Raw genomic sequence first — 20,659 nt, 5'->3', positions numbered from 1 at the left:
CCTCCGGCTGTCCAGGGAAGCACCTAACGTCTCCAAGCTCCGCCTTCCGCCAGCTACCGGTAGAGGCCTAGCAAGTGGCTAGTGGGGATTCGTCAGCACCACACAGCTGTGGTAAGGCAGTGCGTCGGCACATACAGAGCAGAACCGTGGTTCCAAACGCCACGGCAGGTTAGGAGTTTGGTGGTGGCAGCGAGAACCCGCCCACAGCGTAGTGGGTGGAGTCAGTAACAGGCGGTTACTGACGGTAAGCGTGAATCCCCTATTTGGTCAGGCCTCGTGCGGCTTGACCTTCCATTCTGTGCGCAGTCGACGGGACGCGGCAAGCGGCGAGTGCTTCCGTACGGTACCGTCCTGTCACAGAAATTTAATGTGGCCGGAGAGACTAGCCAGCCACAGCGGTCAAAGGTAAAATTATAACAAAAACTTATGCTAAGAGTGCATTATTTCCATGTCCTAAAAATGGTACCGTTACCTTGAAAGGTTTCTTAGATGTAACACATATAGTATGTGTAAAAATGCAAAAAGAAATGGTGATAACAATAAATAAATATTTTTATTTTTATTTTTTTGTAAATTCGGCCAGATCGCATTTTCCATGACAAGTATGGTAAATGTAATCTGATTACTAAATTAATGCAATATGAAGGGCTTGGAGGATAATTTTGCGGATTCTCCTCCAATTGCAATTTATGCACATTTATGTGACACTAAAATAATGTGAAAATGGTGTGAAAACACCCTTTTTCTCATTATTTTAGTACAAATATAGTTGAAAAATATGCCCGTAACAGAGGGTTAGTCACTGTAGTATGCACAAGCAGTAGTCACAAAATATGGAGTGCAAGTGCCCTAATAGGGAACATCCATTCTACTGTTTCCTGATATTCCCAGTTGACTATTAAATTAATATCCTAATGTTCTGTTTGACTTCAGGTGGTTTCTACCCACCGCCTACTGTGAACTACCTTATATAAGTACAGTACTTCCAAAGGAAATAAAATCAAAATCTATTGACCTTCTTCAGGTTTATTAGCAATTCAACTAGCACACTAATGTGCAAAACCATACTGCACTGCAGGTGGGGGAGATGTAACATGTGCAGAGAGAGTTAGGTTGGGGTGAGTTCAAACTGAAATCTAAATTGCAGTGTAAAAATAAAGCAGCCAGTATTTACCCTGCAGATAAACAATATAACCCACCAAAATCTTACTCCCTCTGCACGTTACATCTGCCCCACCTGCAGTGCACATGGTTTTGCCCATTAGTGTGCTTTTTTGGTTTGCTAACAAACCTGAATAACCCCCTGTACTGTATGTGCTTTACTGTACAGTATATCCTTCTAAATGTTGCCTGACAATAGAAAGTGCAGAGTAAATTCTATTACTTGGTTCTTTTCTTTTTCTTCTTCTTTTATTAAAGATTATTTTGCTAAAAACACCAGTAATGGTTTGGTCCTTGCACATTGGGACATTGTCTAGTCCACCATCCCAATAAGAATCTCTTCAACGTTGGAAGGTACTGTATACTTGAAGGCACAGTTTTCCGTATGTAAAACACTTTTGTGGCTGTTGTTTTTTTTTTAGGGGGGGGGGGGGGGGGTTTACGCAATATTTTTGTATACATCATGGGGTTATTTATTAGCTGGTTTGTTTGTTTACTTATTTGTTTGTTTGTTTACATTTATGTGACCCCCATGCACTACCTTCCTAAATCTATAACTAAAAACTGGCAAATTACTCAACATCACTTTTTTCCCTTATATAGAAAACAAACAAAAAACATTCACTTACTATACAGTATATCCATCTGCATACGACAATAAGTCCACTTTAAAAAAACTTTCTATAAACTATTTCACTGGATAATTTGTCAAGCTTTTTTTGGTTCCCCAACACTACAAAAGACATTTTTAAGGCTGAAAACATTGAATAAAGAAATTCTTTCTCCAGGCCTTCACAGAACAGACAGATACAGTACGTGTGCATTGGAGCAAAAACTCCTATTGCTGAATGCTGCGGGAAATTTGACCTTAACTTAAGGTTCACTCGGTAAGTAAATTATATCTGTATTAATGAAAAACTGGGCAGCTTTGTGCATTATAAAGATGGGAAATTCAAACACAGGGTTTCTGACTGTTATGAACGCCATCTGCTACAACCTATGCAATAGTCTAAAAAAATGTGGAATAATTTGCTTTTCAGCTGTTCCTGTTGTCGACAAGTTATAATAGCTTTGTGGAGCACTCGTTATTGCTAGCAAACACTTGCTTTTGGAAAGCAGTAAACAATCGTGAGCAGAAGCAAAAGTTTTCAAAGTAAAGTAGAGCATATAAAAAATTTAACAGACAGTAAAAGAATCTTCTGGGAACGTACGGTTTTATCACATAGGTAATCCTAACAATGAGTGTTGAATGTTTGTATATTAGTTTCCAGCTTTGCAGCTGCAGTCAGGTGGAAATGCAAATGTGTTTGGTTTGGAATTAGGACAATTAACATCACATTTCTTTCAATCTTCCAAAACAACAGAGGTAATAGAAATTAGAATTACTGTATGGCAGGTGCATATTCTACTTTCCTATATTTCCTGCTTCTAGGAGATGTGGCGCAGGGCCATCTTAACGTGTGGGAACACTGGGCAACTGCCCAGGGCCTCACGAGTCTAGGGGACCTAGAGCAGGAACAGGAGGCATCTCCACTCCCACCCCAGGTTGGTGCCTCCCAAGCTAGTTTGGAGGAGAGAAGGGAAAGGGAGACATGATAGAAACTTTCAAATATATCAAGGGTCTTAACAAAGTTCAGGAGGGAAACATTCTTCAAAGGAAGAGAAGTATTAGAACTCGAGGACATACACTGAGACTGGAGAGGGGGGGGGGATGTTCAGGGGAAATTTAAGGAAAAATTACTTCACAGAAAGGGTAGCGGATAAGTGGAATAGCTTCCCATCAGAGGTGGTAGAGGCTAGGACTGTAGAGCAATTCAAACATGCTTGGGATAGGGATATGAATATCCTTACAAAGAATTAAGGTTCAAAAAGGGTTGAGATTGCCTAAAGGATAAAAAAAGGGGCAGACTAGATGGGCCAAGTGGTTCTTATCTGCCGTCAAATTCTATGTTTCTATGTTTCTAAGGTTTGTAGATAATGCTTCCTAGCCGCTCTGATTGTGACTTCGTAGGCTGGGAGGCAGCATTCTCTACCTCCTTTGGAATAATTGATTGTGTAGATGTTAGTAGTGTTGCTTTAATGTGGGGGCATCACTGCTCTGCAGTAATTTTTCAACATGTTGCAGTGAATAAAAACACACTTCTGCAGTTTTCCAGCATCCTGTAATGATTTGCACACGGACCACTTTATGGGGGTAATTCAGATCTGATCACTGGGCTGCATTTTTTGCTGCCCTGCGATCAGCTAGTCGCCATCTACAGGGGGACGGTATATGGTCTTTGCAGGTGTGCGTTCACTTTTGTAGCAGAGCTGCACAAACATCAGGTTATGCAGTCTCTGCGCAGCCCAGGACTTAGCCACTGCGATTGTTTCCTGCTGATCAGGGGCCGGAGCTGATGTCAGACACCCTCCATGAAAACGCTTGATCCCGCCTGCATTTTTCCGGACACTCCTGCAAAACGGTCATATGCCACCCACAAATGGCCTCTTCCTGTCAATCACCTTGCAAACGCCCGTGCGTTCGGATTTATCGCACCATCCCATCACTAGGCACCAATGCCCGGTGCTGTTGTGCAATGTGCCGGCGCATTTGCGGCTCACAAGCATGCACGGTTCAGATCTGATCTGAATTACCCCCTATGTTCAAAGGCAGAGGATAAAGGGAAATATTTTGAGTGTAAAATTTGTTCATAAACTATATACTAAATAAATGCAATTTACTTTTCCCCTTCTTTTCTATGAGCACAGTAATCATACTGCTCCACTGGCGTTTCTATCACGGCTGCAGAGTGTGGGGTATACACGGGCTCCTGGGTCCAGTGGGGACCACACCACACACACTGCACTGATTTTGTTGACATACTGTACTTACCTTTCCGGAGTCTCGCAACAGGTGCTTCAGCCGTTGCAGCCGCAACAAATATCCCACCAAATGTCCGACGCACATGCACAGTACGAAATTTGTCTCTGGACCATGATGGGTGCCATATTTCCGGAGACCTGCACATGCGCAGTAGACTTTGGCACAGTGCCAGACCGTACAGCGCCATGAAGAGCAGGGGGCTCACCTGGAGTCTGCACATGGGCCCCCTCCTCTCTTAAAATGCCCCTGTACTGTTCATTATTCCTCTATTATTATCACAATACACTTTGGGGCAGATGTATTAACCTGGAGAAGGCACAAGGAAGTGATAAACCAGTGATATGTGCAAGGTGATAAATTAAACACACCAGCCAATCAGATCCAATTTGTCAATTAACAGTTAGGATCTGATTGGCTGGTTCCTTTATCACCTTGCACATATCACTGGTTTACCACTTCCTTATGTCTTCTCCAGGTTAATACATCTGCCCCTTTGTTCTCATACATACTAAAGTATTATGCCTAGCATGTGCCAAAAACAAGACTTTTGTGTGACTTCTGTCCTGCCTACATCTGATAAGGTTTGTAGCTATGGAGAACAGACAAGCACTTAGCATAGTACAGTTTAGTAGATTATGGGCCTAATTCAGACCTGATCGCAGCAGCAAATTTGTTAGCAGATGGGCAAAACCATGTGCACTGCAGGTGGGGCAGATATAACATGTGCAGAGAGAGTTAGATTTAGGTGGGGTGTGTTCAAACTGAAATCTAAATTGCAGTGTAAAAATAAAGCAGCCAGTATTTACCCTGCACAGAAACAATATAACCCACCCAAATCTAACACTCTCTGCACATGTTACATCTGCCACACCTGCACTGCACATGGGGGGGTCATTCTGACCAGTTCGCACTCAGCGGTTCTTCACTGCGGAGCGAACGGTTGGGAAATGCACATGCGCGGCGGACACATTGCTCATGTGCGACGTTGCCTGGTGACGATCCTCGCCGGGCAACGACGCCGCCAGCGACAAATGTGATCGCAGCGGCGATCGCAAGAGGATGGACAGGCGGGAGGCGTTCCGGGGCGGATACTCATCGTTTCCAGCCATTTTCAGGGAGTGGTAAGAAAAACACAGGCGTGTCCAGGCGAACAGAGGGCGGATGTCTGACGGCAAAGCCGGGACCTGCATCGCTGGATCCGTCGCACAGGGTAAGTAGGTCTAGGGCTAGTCTTGTATTGTGTGAAACTTTTTTAGCATAGCGGGGCTGTACAAGCGATCGCAGCCCTGCTATGATAAAATACACTCCCCATAGGCGGAGATTAGTTGATTGCACCAGTAGCAAAAAGCTGCTTGGTGCGATCAACTCAGAATGGGGGCCATGGTTTTGCTCATCTGCTAACAAATTTGCTGCTATTATCAACTCTGAATTACCCCCTATTTTTCTACCAATTTACTGGAATATTTAGATTATTAATATTGTTCAAAAACTTTGCTGCGTTGATTAGGTAACAGGGAGCACAATGTAAATGTGTAATTTAAGTCTAATGTGTTAAGCGAGGAATAGGACTGAAAATGTTTTAACTTTTATTGACTTGTAATGAAATTGTTGCCCAGTTTTTTTGAATTTTACATCTAATTCTGACCACAAAATAAAACTGATTTTTGAAATTGGAAATACGCTCCACAGTGTAAATGCCTTTTGGTGACTAAGGAGGAGATTTGCCAAAGCTTGGGGAGAGATAAGTACTAACCAATCAGCTCCTAACAGTTTTTAAAACAATATAAGCTGATTGGATGGTATTTTACTTCTCTACACTTTATCTCCATCAACGGTATGATAAATCTCCCCCATAGTTTGACTATTTTTCACAAATCCATGGTTTTGTAGGTACTGTATGTGCATTTATTAAGTTTGTAATACTGTATGTAGCACTTACAGTGCCAGATTACCAAATACGCAGAGTAGGCATCAGCCAACGGGCCTCACACCTTTTAGGGGCCACACGACAATAGATCAAAATGATATTGATTGATCTTGAAAGAACAGAAGGAAAGAAATAACAATCAAGCTTTCTTAAATTGTTTCCAAAAGATAGAAACAGTGAATCAACTCAAAGAAATTAAAACTTTACATTAAAGACTCTATGGAGAAAACATTGTATTAATATAATGTAACCATAGACATCAGATTCACATTACAGTTTCCAGATTGTAGACTGTTGGTTGGTAAAATAAAAAACGTATCAGGAGATCATTCGTGAAGGGGCCCCGAGATTTTTGACTGCCTAGAGGCCTCGACCAGGGTTTAATCCGGTACTGAGGACTTATCCCCATGTGCAGTATTACATTCCTATTTCCCTATAGAGCAGAGGTTCCCGAACTGTGTGCCATGGCTCCTTGGGGTGCCTCGGGACACTTTCTGGGGTGAATCGGGACACTTTCTGGGGTGTCTCGGGTTGGTGGTCCAGGACCAATTCAAATTATTCATGGTCAATATAATAGGCAAAACCAGTGCTGGCGGCTGCCAGTCATAAAATATGTGGCCAAACAGAAGCAAATCTTGTCCCTCACCCCACAACTGATCCTTAGGATGACATATAAACGCGATCTACTTAATGTAATATTTCTTTCTAAATTTCTCAATAAGAAATTTTTGGCCTAGGGATGCCGTGAAAAAAATTCTGATATTCTAGGGCGCCGTGATTCAAAAAAGTTTGGAAACCACTGCTATAGAGTGTAATCCTGCGAGCAGGGCCCTCCTATCTCTCTGTCTGTCTCTCTGTTGTTACCCAGTACTGTTTAAAATGGTTTTATTCCCAATTGTAAAAACAATCAAATATGCTGGTGCTACATAAATAACTGTTCATAAATAGATATAAGGACAGTGGGGAAATGAAAGCTGCGAGCAAAAGTCAGCAACAAAAGGCACCATCTGGGGGTCTTTAACGCTCAGGGAAACCCATTGATTCTTCATTTTACGCAGAAACAAAATGAACTGGGAGGAAACCGTCTCTCATTGTGGCACTCCTAGGGGTAAATTTACTAAGATGGGAGTTCTATTTAAGATGGGAAGTTGCCCATAGCAACCAATCAGATTCCAGGTATTATCTTCCAGAAGGGTCTAGATCACAGGTTCTCAAACTCGGTCCTCAGGACCCCACACAGTGCATGTTTTACAGGTAACCCAGCAGGTGCACAGGTGTATTAATTACTCACTGACATGTTAAAAGGTCAACAGGTGGAGCTAATTATTTCACTTGCGATTCTGTGAGGAGACCTGCAAAACATGCACTGTGTGGGATCATGAGGACCGAGTTTGAGAACCTGTGGTCTAGATAAATGAGAAGTAGAATCTAATTGGTTGCTATGGGCAACATCCCATCTTAAATAGAACTCCCATCTTAGGAAATTTACCCCCCAGTATCTGTTCTGGGTGGATGGCGGTCATTAGGTCGACATGAGTTAGGTCAACATACAATGAGTCGACCACATTTGGTCGATGTGCATTAGGTCGACATGGTCACTAGGTCGACAAGGAAAAAGGTCAACATGGGTTTTTCACTTTTTTTTTATTTTTTGACCTTTTTCATACTTAACGATCTGCGTGGAATACAATTGGGAACCGTAACCTGTGCTGAGCGCAGCGGCAGCGGAGCGAGGCACTGTGCCCGAAGCATGGCAAGTGAAGCGAGCCATGCGAGGGGACACGGTGCACTAATTGGGGTTCCCTGTCACTTTACGAAGAAAACGACACCAAAACCTCCCCAAAAAACACATGTCGACCTTTCCCATGTCGACCTGGTACATGTCGACCTAGTGATCATGTCGACCCAATGCATGTCGACATAACTCATGTCGACCTAATGAACCACATCCGTTCCGGGTGCATGGTGTGTGTGTGTGTGTGTGGTCCCTCTTGACCCATGGGCAAATGTTCATCACACACTTTACCCCGTTAAAAATATTCTACTGCTAAAAAAAAAATGAGTGCATGCTCTTGTGGCGTGACAAGAGTTGCCCATTCTGAAAATTAATATATAGGGCTGCCCCATTTGGTTTGCAGGGTGCACATTAAATGTGGAAATAAATATTTGTTTGCTAAAGCTTTAAAATAGTCACATAGCCACTTACTGCTTACAGGGAACGATGGTACCAGTTTGAAAGAGGCCAAAACGAAGATCCATTAAAATTACCGTAGAACCCAACAAATCCAGGTATCTTGGCAGCACAAGCCAGTGAGACTATGGTAGGAAATCAATTAGCCTTGGTAATTTACTGCAGGCTAATTGATCCCCCAGGGCTATTCTATTAGTCCCGGAAGGCAGCCTGTAGGCTGCACTTAACAGGGATTTCTTTTCAGGTCTGAGTAAACCCAAAAAGAAATCCTTGATAAATATTCTGTTATCGGGAGCTTGAACCATGTTAATGCATAAGGGAACTTATCCTGGATTCTATTTGTTAACACCCAGTAAGCGGCTACTTTATCGGGTGAGAAAAGAGGGCTCTAATTGAATAGCCTTACGTGTTAAAGCCGTGGGCTACCACCTTTTTTTTCTATCTGCTAAAATTCCCGAGTCTTATGAATTCTCCCCTAAATATCTAAAATTTTAAAAAAATAGTTTTGGAGGATTTATACTTTAACAGAGAAGAATCAACAACTGTGACAGTTATAGGAAGTTAAATCATTATTATTTTACTTTGCAGACCCCGTAAGGTAGACAGAATGATCCTACCATTAATATTAGGCAAGCTCATCTTTAAAGGTATTTCTGAATTATATTTCATGCTCATCAGAAATGTAACAATGATATTCCAGCCTCGAAATGATTGTCAGTTCAAATTCCTTCCGAGGAAAAGCTCACTGATCATTTCAATTAGGTATTTCCTCTGTGTACTAATTTGTAGTACAATTTTAGGTAACCAAATTACCTTGTCATTTATGTTTCTAATTATAAGAAAAGTGAGATTTTTACATTTTTACTTAAGTTAATCAAATGCTATATGACAAAGAGATTTAAGTGTATTAATTCAGTGAACTGTAGGGCAACCTTTCTAAAGAAATATAACAGAACATTAATAGTATTATATCAGTGCAACATCTATGCTACGAACAATTCTAACTCTTAAAGTTTTAAAGGCACAACCTGAAAACCTGATCTTTTTTTATCAATTTATTCAACTTAATTTTGATGCTCAACTGTGTTATGTGTTGATCATGTTATATGTTCACATGTGCAGTTTGCCCTTGAATTAAGGACACAAAGAATCGCACGTCATCAGGAAAAAAAAATGATTGAGTTTGTGTAAAATATATGTATTTTTACTGTGTTAAATTGCAGCATTACACGTACCTTTGGCTCAAACAGTACGCTCATTGTGCCTGCTGAAACTCAACTCACCAGCTGTATGTATATGTATATATAAGCCAATTGGCCAAGAGTAGCTGGTTTTATACAGTTACTGGTTAAAGTCTACATACAAGTAATAATGGCCCTCTTTGTATTTCAAGTCACAATATATTACAATTCTGTGAATTAATATAGCCCATGTGCAAGCATTTATTATATCAACATGACATCAGCTGTATTTTAACCATTTCAGCAATAAAATATTTGCAAGTTAACATGATATCAAGTGATATAAATACTTAGCGCCTGTTCCAGTTGGTTTCTAAGCATTTTTAAAATATTTTTTTATTCCTCACAGTATTACAGGTTCTGCACTGAATGTTTTTGTTTTGTTTTTTACAAATTGAGGGACAAACACGTGAAGACGTAAAAAAAAATTAGCAAACAGTAAAGAGCACACATTTACACCTCAGTAGATTTGAAAACAATTTTAACAACATGGGTCAATTTTAACAACAGTCATGGGTTGCTGGTTTTTTTAAGTGGTTTTTCAAGGAAACCCACCATAAAAAAAGTTCCAAAAGGCAAAGTGAAAAATAAGTCCAAATTTGCTGCTGATTGATGATGACATACACACAGTTACTGAGAACTTCATCACGCAGTCACTGAGAAGAGCTAAGGGACAGTGATGAGGACAGTGTAGGGAAAGACAAGGGTCATTTACAGTTATTACTAGCTATTTAATTTTGTACATTTTACACACAGTTATAAAAAATAAAAAAAAAACATTCTTTTGAAATTTCAAAATCCAAAATATTGCAGACAAATGATTCCTGTAGTTCCAACTAGAATATTAATTAAGTTATAGTTGTTACTTGCAGACACAAGATCACATTACCAAACAAAACAAACAAAAGTTCTGTAACACTGTAGGAATTTCAACTTTTTCTTCCAAAAGTCTGATTTTCTAAGTGTTGAGTGCTAATTAAAATAATGAATAATAAATAATAGCTTCCACATTAAATACAAAGGTGAAAATTGTCAAAATACCCAGATTTTCACGAGCGATATAGAGCAGTTTAAATACATTGAGATATCATTACAATTCACTTGAAATAATTTGCAATTATGCCTCTTTGTGATGTTTGGTGTAAAAAACAAAACAAAAAAAACTTATTATTATAAAAAATTTTTTACACAATTTACTATATTGTGTAGCAAGCAAAACATTAAACCGTAGTGTAATAAGGAGGTAAGTGAAGCCTTTGTCACATCTTATTGCTATTGGAAAATGTCAAATATAGTATCTACAGTAGATTGCTCAATATGTAGAAAAAGTTAAATTTATGTTTTTTATTTATGACATTTTCATACTTAAAATAAAAAAAATATAAATTGATATTTTAACTGATACATAGCAAAGCAAGCGCATAGTAGAGTTGTAAAAGTTTATGAGCGTAAGTAGAAAGATTTGGCAGATGTAGGAGAACTGAGTCTTAATATCGTTAATAAATATACCTTTTATAATACAAACGTGATTTCCTTTGTTATAAAGAACACGCATTCAACTTAGCACTTTAGCTTCTTCCAAGGCCATTATATTATAGCGTAGGTTATAATTGGGAACCAAACATGAAAAAAGAGATTAGCTATTGTTGTGAAAAAGCCTAATATTTATCTTACTTAAAACCCTCTAAAAGGTGAAAGAACACAGTACACAATTGGCGTATGGAAATACCTTAGGAGTACGCACGTAGCGTAGCGAACGCTTAGCCGTGGACGAGACGCTTGAGCGGCACGTTCGCTCACGGCTTAGAGCGTAAAGGCAAGCACGCTATAGGCTGCCGACTAACGTAATGATACGCTATCAGCGTAGCGGACGCTCGAGACCACGAGGAGATCACAAGCGGCGCTGACGCTCACAGAGTTAAACCTTTATAACTATACCATAAACAATGTACTTATACTGTAAACCCTTGTGCAGTGATAAGGTGTAAATGCAACACAGTGTAACCTTGTTAGTTTAAAAGCTGTATGAGCGTATGTGACGCTCAGAGAACCCCTTAGCAATATAATAAACACTCAAATACCGGTCTAAGGGTCTAACGCCTTTTAAGGAAATGAATGAACGTTCAATTGCAAAAGAATAATACAATACAAGTTATACACTACCAAGATAACATAAAATACCTAACCAGATAACTACACATAAAATACAATACAGATACAATTACATTTAAAGGGGGGAAGGAGAGAGAGAATGGCTTATAACATTACATAAGAGTCAATATGGTTGCAGAGAACTTACGCACCAGGGGAAACAATCGCAAGTGCCTTTTCTGGATATCCAGCTCCCGATTATCAGCAATGAGAACCGTTGAAGAGAGTAGAGAGCTGGCCCAGATCGGCTTGTCCTTTTATACACTTCACACAATACAGTACAATGGTCCCTACATTCTTATTGTTCATTGGACACAGGAATTCGTCTTCGCATTATAACAAAAGGTCATAGGTTGGTTCATACAGGTGGGCTGTGACTATTTCAAACTGCTCAGGTGGGTGGGAAACTGGGTTTCCCGCCGCATGGGTAATAAAGTGCAAATACAGTAAATGTCCATAAACTTCTTATGTCCATAACTATTCGCACGAGCGATTAATCCGCTTCAAACCAACACCGGAATATTGCTAATTAAATACTCTTCCGATGGATACTAAACACCACTGTGTAACCCCTGTCTGACCCTTTGTATAAAACAAAGAGGGATCTCTTTGTCTATGAACATGCTACATTAACTAAACTTTCAGATTCTATCAAAGGGACCATAATCTACAAAATACATTATATGGTTAAAATATGTTACGATTGAGTCGCACGCTAGGCGTACATAAACTCTACCGTAAATGCGCATACCGTGCGCCCGCGGGTGCACGCAACGGCGAGTATGCGCACGCACGACAGGGCCCATGCACGTGCAGCAGGCACTCGCATGAGGTGCAAATATGGCAGTGTGCATCACGATATTTTTCTGACTTTGACAGTCCACCCTTTGGCAGTCACCAATAACTGCCACTTTCTAAAACATTTCAAAACGAGAAAAATATATATGTCATGTGTAAATATTTCTATGGTCGGGTAGGGGAGGAGAGGAGAAGGTGAGAAGAGGGTATGACCTAGTGAAATAGCAGAAGCATGTGTGTATGAATACATGTTTGGGGGGTCATGTATCATCATGCCGTACGTGTTTTAAATCAAGCTTCGAGGTATTGCGAAGTATACATTTGAATTCCTTCTTATCCTGTGGTACGGGTCTGTGGATGGGCTGTCAAACTTTACCGAGCTCTTTTCGGCTTTGGTTGCAACAAAATGGGGGAGCACATTTTAGTTGATGATACATGAGTAGGGGGGATATGTGGGTGCTGATATCTGTGCCTGTATTCCCTATCGACTATGTGTGTCATTACCTGAAGGTTGTAGAGATGAAGATAAAGAACAATTATGGTAAATGCAGTGATAAACTATGTGAGTTTAATATACATTTGCCGATTGAGGTCTTGTCTTGTCTTGTCTTGTCTTGTCTCGATGTACATGTTGACTGTAGTCTCTTTGTGCTTTTGCCAATAAACGCAAGCAAAGCTTTATCAATGTCCATAGACTTACAAAAAGTGTTGGGCTAGCGTAAAATTAAAGTCACTAGGGATATGGGGGGTCTTTGGCATAGTCCATCATTTGTCTGTGTAAAAAGGTTGCCAAATTCTTCTTCCAAGCGGATGTCTTTTTACCTTGGAGAGAAACAAAGGAGAAACGGGTGAAAGAAACGGACCGTGGAATCACTTTTTTTCATCACAACATTGTCTCTATCGTTGGGTCATAAATCAAATCCATTGGAATTATAATGTCCTCACTCCTTAAACTCATCACCTTAGTACTTCGTTTACACTTCGTTAAAGCCTGAACGCATCTAAATATCAAACCAATCGATATGACAACACCCAAGATACACAGAAGAAATTTCCCTACATCCATTATAATTTCTTGAGCCCATTCTCCTAAACCAGAGAACCAATTTCGCGGGTTCAACCATGACACCCAACCGGTCAGCTCATTACCTGCAGCAGCAAGGGTGAGATTGTGTCTCCTGCGGAATTTCCACTTTAATTGGAGAATGTCGTCCATCTTTTGGTCTATGACCTCGACCGGGTCCTCGGTGCTATTCGTAATATAAGTGCAGCATTTTACGCCGTACTGCATTGCCAGTGTGACACAATATCCGCCTGTCACTGCTGTGAGATAATTAAGAACCACCCTATGCTGAACCAGTTCTGTTTTATAAGCTTGGAGCTCCCTTCCGGTATACCTAAAAGTGTCGTCATACATTTCAGTGATATTGTCTAATAAATTTGCAAGCGCTGATATGTATTTATAGTTCAACACTCCTCTTGTGGTGCGAGTGATGTCTAACGCGAGTAGAACCTGAATCCCGGTGGATTCATGGATCAGGTCAGAGGCCGGATGCTCTGTTCTTTCTATTATGTGACGTTTAACGATGTGCTCGTAATGAGTGTGAGTATAAGGAGCTTGGGAACCGTGGTGAATATCTTTCATTTTAGTATGTGATACAGTCATTACCTCAGGCAGTACTTTTCCAATATAACACAATCCTTCTGAGTTTGGGGCAAGCCACTTATACGCCTTCCTCCCACATATGAAATATGCATCATCGGGGAGAACATATGGGACGGAGTAGGACATAACCATATTACACATTTTCCATATGAAATTTCCTAACCCTAATTCTCCCATCTGTTTAGTACTCGTATCGGTTTGTACGATATGTGCACAGTATCCTGGTGATACCTCTCCAACTCTCATGGTTCTACTTCCTAGGGTATATCTAAACCGGAAATATCTTCCACTACCGGCTAAGTGGCGTATAAGTTCTGTATCTGTAGGCAATCCGTCGGCTCTATGTGAGAATGTCATGGTTTTGTTATTCCATGACACTTCCCAATTTCCCGGCTTTCGGGGATTGGAAATGTTAAAGCACACTTAAAACCTATCCACATGGTATTGGTGGAGCTTCAAACTAGGAGGACTAGAGATATTAAACCTCTTGTCCACCGGCCTCCCACCACTTAACTCAAGTACCTCCCCTATCGTTAAAGGAAATGGTACTAGTCCTGACTTGCTGTGACCTTGAGGTACTTGAGAGCATACCCAACAGTCTGTCTGATTTAGTACTTTACCCACTAAGGAGTGATAGTCACTCAATGGATGCCTATCCATATGGATATTAAAACTGGATTGGCATTTCTTGATGCACCCATCCTCAACTACACTGTCACAGAGTATACAGATACAGTTCTCTTCAGCTAACAGGTTTTCACAATGGTTACAAATAACATGGCTGCTAGATCGTTTCCGGTACTCGCCTTTTCTCGGTGGTTGTGTTGCTATTGGAAATTTACACCTCCGTCTCAGTCATCAGAAATCCATTCTGGATCCTTTCTCGACCTCACTGGCACTCTCACCGAAACAGACTGCTCTGGTCAACATCAGGGTCAACATGAAAACACGGCTCACAGTCTCTCGAGGCGAGTCCATCTTACAGGAGGAGAAAGGAGAAATTTGTAATGGGGGTACAGGAAAACAGTTTGAGGGGGGAGAGAAACTTGTTACGATAATTAGTTCTCTAGTCTTGTTGTTCTTCTTGTTCTGCTGTCATCTCAAAGGTGCTGTCTCTCAGTCTTCCAACCGAACACTCCAGTGATACAATATTTCTTCCAAACCAACGATCTTTCTGTAAGGAGCAAAAATCTTGCATCACCATTTGTCTAACTGATGTGTGACATACCATCTTTAAAACATGAAAACATGAGTGAGAAGAGAGAAAACAAAAAAAAAAAACAAAAGAGAGAGAGAACAATTCATATATATATATATTACATAAACCAACAATAAACAACAACAGGAAAAAAAACTTTTCAAACATTTTAAAACATTGTTCATCAGGCTGTCATATCTACATGTCCAATGGTATCCTTGCGCAGTCCCTCCCACCAGCACCTCCATACTCCACCCTTTGTATCTGGCCAGGATACATTGATGCGGGTAGGTCATGCTGGGGTTTGGTAGACTTCTGCAAAGACCAAGTAGCTATGCAATGTTTGAGTCCTGTCGATGACTGTCAGAGATGGGGAAAAAGAAAACATTTCACAGATACATTACAAATTTTACCCGGTCATTCCTGTGTCCTCAAGGAATGACCTCCCAATTTGTTAACAATAACCTCAGGCTTACCATCAGTCCTAATGATCACTTTTCCTGATTGCATGTTACAGGTGCGGCCCAAACTCCTTCCTATGTGATCCCTGATTACAATTTGGTGTGTCATAACTTTGCTCATATCTTTGTCTAGGGGGTTTATATGAATTTGGTCTACTTCTTGATCTACAATCTCTTGCAAAATGACCTTCCTTCTGGCAATTGTAACAGACTATCACATTTGAATTTCTCGCAGGGGTTTGGGGCTTATGCTGGAGTGGTCTTGTGGTTAGGGCCTGTATACTTGCGGCCATTAACTTATCACTTTGTGACTCCCTGTGTCTGGTGATATTCCGATCATGATCAATAGCGGCCTCTCTTAATGCGGCCACCGAGATATTTCTCCAGTTTGGGTTGGTGGTCTGTACCCTTGTTCTCAATACCTCCTTTGAACCATTCATTAACACAGATACTGCTACTTCTCTATGATTTACATTTGTCTTGATGTCCGTGATCCCAGTGTTTCTAGCCATTACTTGCAGTGCTCGATTAAAATAATTGGAAATACTTTCCCCTTCGTTTTGTCTTATGGAGAAAATTTCATTCCACTTGACAACGGCAGGGAAATATACTCCCAACTGTCGGTTGATCTGCTTAATACATTCCTGATTGTGTTCCTCCGTTTGAGGTACATCTGTGTCTAATTGACAATCAGTAATAAATTTCGCAGAGTCAACACTGGAGGGCAAACATGCCCTCAGCACTATCCGCCAATCTCTGTTGGTGGGTTCTGTTGAGTTTCCTAGTTCTTTAATAAATCTTTGACATGCGACTAGATTTTTCCTAGGATCAGGGAATTCAGACATAATTGATCTCAATTCGGTTCGTGACCAGGGACGGCGCATTGCACTGTCCTTGACGGGAATGATTCCCTGATCGTCAGTCTTCCCATTGGGGACAGTGATCACCCTGACAGGACTAAATTCAATTACATCACCTTGTGTTGGTCTTACAATATGGGGTACATTTGTTTGTGCGTGATATAAAACATTGTACGTACCTGTGGACACGACCTCACCTGACCCTCCGTTAGGGGGTTTGATTATTGCCTTTACCGATTTGGTCGTGTCCACCTGGATGTCTTGTGTGATGGCTGCTGGAAAAGGTGCCGACATTGTGCTGGGCTCACTTTCTTGCTTGTAGTCCTGAGGGAAGTTTGACATGGGGTGCAACTTGCACAGGTTAACATTTGTAATTTTTACACTTTCATTTTTATAAACATCATTACATTTGTTACTTTCATTCTTAATACAGTTACTAAGTGCATTTTTATCGTACCCCATCGCGCCATTCTCTGCAACCATAATCCTCTCCATTGCCATGTCTCTCTTCCCAAGATGAGAGTCAGATATGTAAGTTAAATTTCTTTGTATTTCACTTTCCTGTTGCCATAATTGTAAACAATCATAATGTTTGATCCGTCTCTTTGCTGGTTTAATGAGACATATTCTTTTCCTTAGATTTTGTAACACATCTGGGCTAAAGCTGCCTACCCGGGGAAACTTTTCCCCGTCCTGCACAGTCATTCTTTCCCATTCATTGCATAAAACCTCTGTGTGTGGACCGTATTTCTCACACATTACATACCTTGCCGACCCGATTGGCCGGTTTACTGAATCAACCCGAACCAAGGTTGATCGCCCCCTACCTGAACAACTGGCCCCCATCCTTGCAGGTGTTGCTTTCACTACCTCTGATCTTCAAATCAGGGTCTTCAGCGAACCCTTACAAAAACCAAGATGTCCGGGGCAGGCCGGCGGCGAAGTTTACCGAGTACTCCACTCACTCCTCTCCCACGTTGGCCAGTACTGCAATCACTGATTCAGAGCTGCTGTACCCAACCTAGGGCCCCTATGAACCTTTACTTACTGGGGCGTGTTGGACCTACCAGTCCCCAGCAAGTATCGGTTGTTGGATAGTTCCCGAGTGACCAGCGAACCTCCCTTAAAATAAAAAAATTACACAAATCACGTTAGAGTGTACAAATAGCGTTTATGACCCCTTTCGTACGCAAATGGTACTGGGTCAGGTTACTAACTAATGCACACAATTACGTGCGGTACAATCGTTCAGCACATAAGCAACTAATCTTATGTGCGGAGCGACCAACGGAATCGAAAATTATGGCTGCAAATTCCTTCAGCCTGAGCTACAATGGCCTATATGGGTTTTGCACCAACCCCCTGGGTTGTGCTCTTTTCTATCTATAGCAGACTTCTTAGTCTGCTGCACCTGGACCTCCTGCTCTGTATGACCTCCTGGTCTGTTCTACAGTAGACCTTCTGGTCTGCTATACTCTAATGCTCTCTTTTTTTTTTTTTTAATGTTTAACAAGGGATGCCTCCCAAGCCACCATGCACGTCACTTACATGTATGTACCTCACGAGAACTCGACTTCTTGTGGTTCAACCCAAAATTGCTGAAACTTATATATATACAAACACTCACCACATGTACACTTTAATTTTATTTCTGCGCAGAAATTCCTTTCATTCAGTAAACAGTCTAGACCAGATGAGTCGCAAATTGGAGAAGGATCTATTAAATTAAAATTTCGGACACTAAAATTGACTTGCGCTATTTATCGCGTTGCCTCCTTTTCACCTGTTAAAAATAATACTATCGTGTGATTTTAATTATGTGGGCGTACCCGGACGCTCCATTGCGTAATATACGCTACGTGCGTCGGCCTTTGTGTTGCGTACACCAGTCTCACCCTTTTGTTAGAGACACGTGTATGCCAGCCAGATATGTCCACAGAAATACAATCAACACGTTTATCAATGTAGATGATCTTTGATTGTAATCATCTACCGAGCACCACACAGGTCTCTCCTTGTATCTTAGGCAAAGCTGTGTGCGTGCTTTACAAATTACCCCTTAATGTATTACTTTTACTCTTTAACTACTGATAGCAACAAATCTTTCTTAGCACGTTATCAATTGTGAAATGGCAAACAGGAGAGTGATATATGAAAATACACGAATGAAAAGAAATGCAGATATATGCGTGCGTGCGTACGCAAGACAGAAATAAACAGTTTTAAAAGACACTAGCGTATTGTTCTTACCTCTGGTTCCGGATTCCTTCAGCACCCTTTACTAAGCGAAGCAGACGCTTATCTGGTCAGCACTACGAGGAATATTACCTTCCGCCCTTTGCTGACCGATAATGTCTGCTGAAATTACCTAGTGCAGATATGTGAAGGACGGACGAGCAGCCAATTGATAAAGCCTAATATTTATCTTACTTAAAACCCTCTAAAAGGTGAAAGAACACAGTACGCAATTGGCGTATGGAAATACCGTAAGAGTACGCACGTAGCGTAGCGAACGCTTAGCCGTGGACGAGACGCTTGAGCGGCACGTTCGCTCACGGCTTAGAGCGTAAAGGCAAGCACGCTATAGGCTGCCGACTAACGGAATGATACGCTATCAGCGTAGCGGACGCTCGAGACCACGAGGAGATCACAAGCGGCGCTGACGCTCACAGAGTTAAACCTTTATAACTTTACCATAAACAATGTACTTATACTGTAAACCCTTGTGCAGTGATAAGGTGTAAATGCAACACAGTGTAACCTTGTTAGTTTAAAAGCTGTATGAGCGTATGTGACGCTCAAAGAACCCCTTAGCAATATAATAAACACTCAAATACCGGTCTAAGGGTCTAATGCCTTTTAAGGAAATGAATGAACGTTCAATTGCAAAAGAATAATACAATACAAGTTATACACTACCAAGATAACATAAAATACCTAACCAGATAACTACACATAAAATACAATACAGATACAATTACATTTAAAGGGGGGAAGGAGAGAGAGAATGGCTTATAACATTACATAAGAGTCAATATGGTTGCAGAGAACTTACGCACCAGGGGAAACAATCGCAAGCGCCTTTTCTGGATATCCAGCTCCCGATTATCAGCAATGAAAACCGTTGAAGAGAGTAGAGAGCTGGCCCAGATCGGCTTGTCCTTTTATACACTACACACAATACAGTACAATGGTCCCTACATTCTTATTGTTCATTGGACACAGGAATTCGTCTTCGCATTATAACAAAAGGTCATAGGTTGGTTCATACAGGTGGGCTGTGACTATTTCAAACTGTTCAGGTGGGTGAGAAACTGGGTTTCCCGCCGCATGGGTAATAAAGTGCAAATACAGTAAATGTCCATAAACTTCTTATGTCCATAACTATTCGCACGAGCGATTAATCCGCTTCAAACCAACACCGGAATATTGCTAATTAAATACTCTTCCGATGGATACTAAACACCACTGTGTAACCCCTGTCTGACCCTTCGTATCAAACAAAGAGGGATCTCTTTGTCTATGAACATGCTACATTAACTAAACTTTCAGATTCTATCAAAGGGACCATAATCTACAAAATACATTATATGGTTAAAATATGTTACGATTGAGTCGCACGCTAGGCGTACATAAACTCTACCGTAAATGCGCATACCGTGCGCCCGCGGGTGCACGCAACGGCGAGTATGCGCACGCACGGCAGGGCCCATGCACGTGCAGCAGGCACTCGCATGAGGTGCAAATATGGCAGTGTGCATCATGATATTTTTCTGACTTTGACAGTTGAACCCTAGGACAAGGGGCACACATTTACTCATGCACTGGAAGGTAATACGTAGGTTACAGTATATACAATATACAGTAGTGATTTCCATCTACAGTATTCTACAGTCTCAATCACTGCTGAATGCAAACTCTCAAAGTATCTCTGTAGCACCTGTGTAGTGAGCCTATTTTGACACATTTTTGGACTTTTTTTCAGAAGGAGGTTCTATTTAAAAAAACAAACATTTTATTTGTAAAATCTTAGGGCAGTATCCAATTAGCCACAGTAAAACACTGGAAAAATGATAGTTTTTCACATTTATTCCAGATGTTTACCAATATTTTTTTACAGGCTATCCAATTAGATCTCCAAT

Source organism: Pseudophryne corroboree, chromosome 5 (assembly GCF_028390025.1).
Source record: "Pseudophryne corroboree isolate aPseCor3 chromosome 5, aPseCor3.hap2, whole genome shotgun sequence".
Classification (NCBI taxonomy): Eukaryota; Metazoa; Chordata; class Amphibia; order Anura; family Myobatrachidae; genus Pseudophryne; species Pseudophryne corroboree.
The sequence above is the reverse complement of the archived record's forward strand: the minus strand, read 5'-3'. Positions refer to the sequence as shown.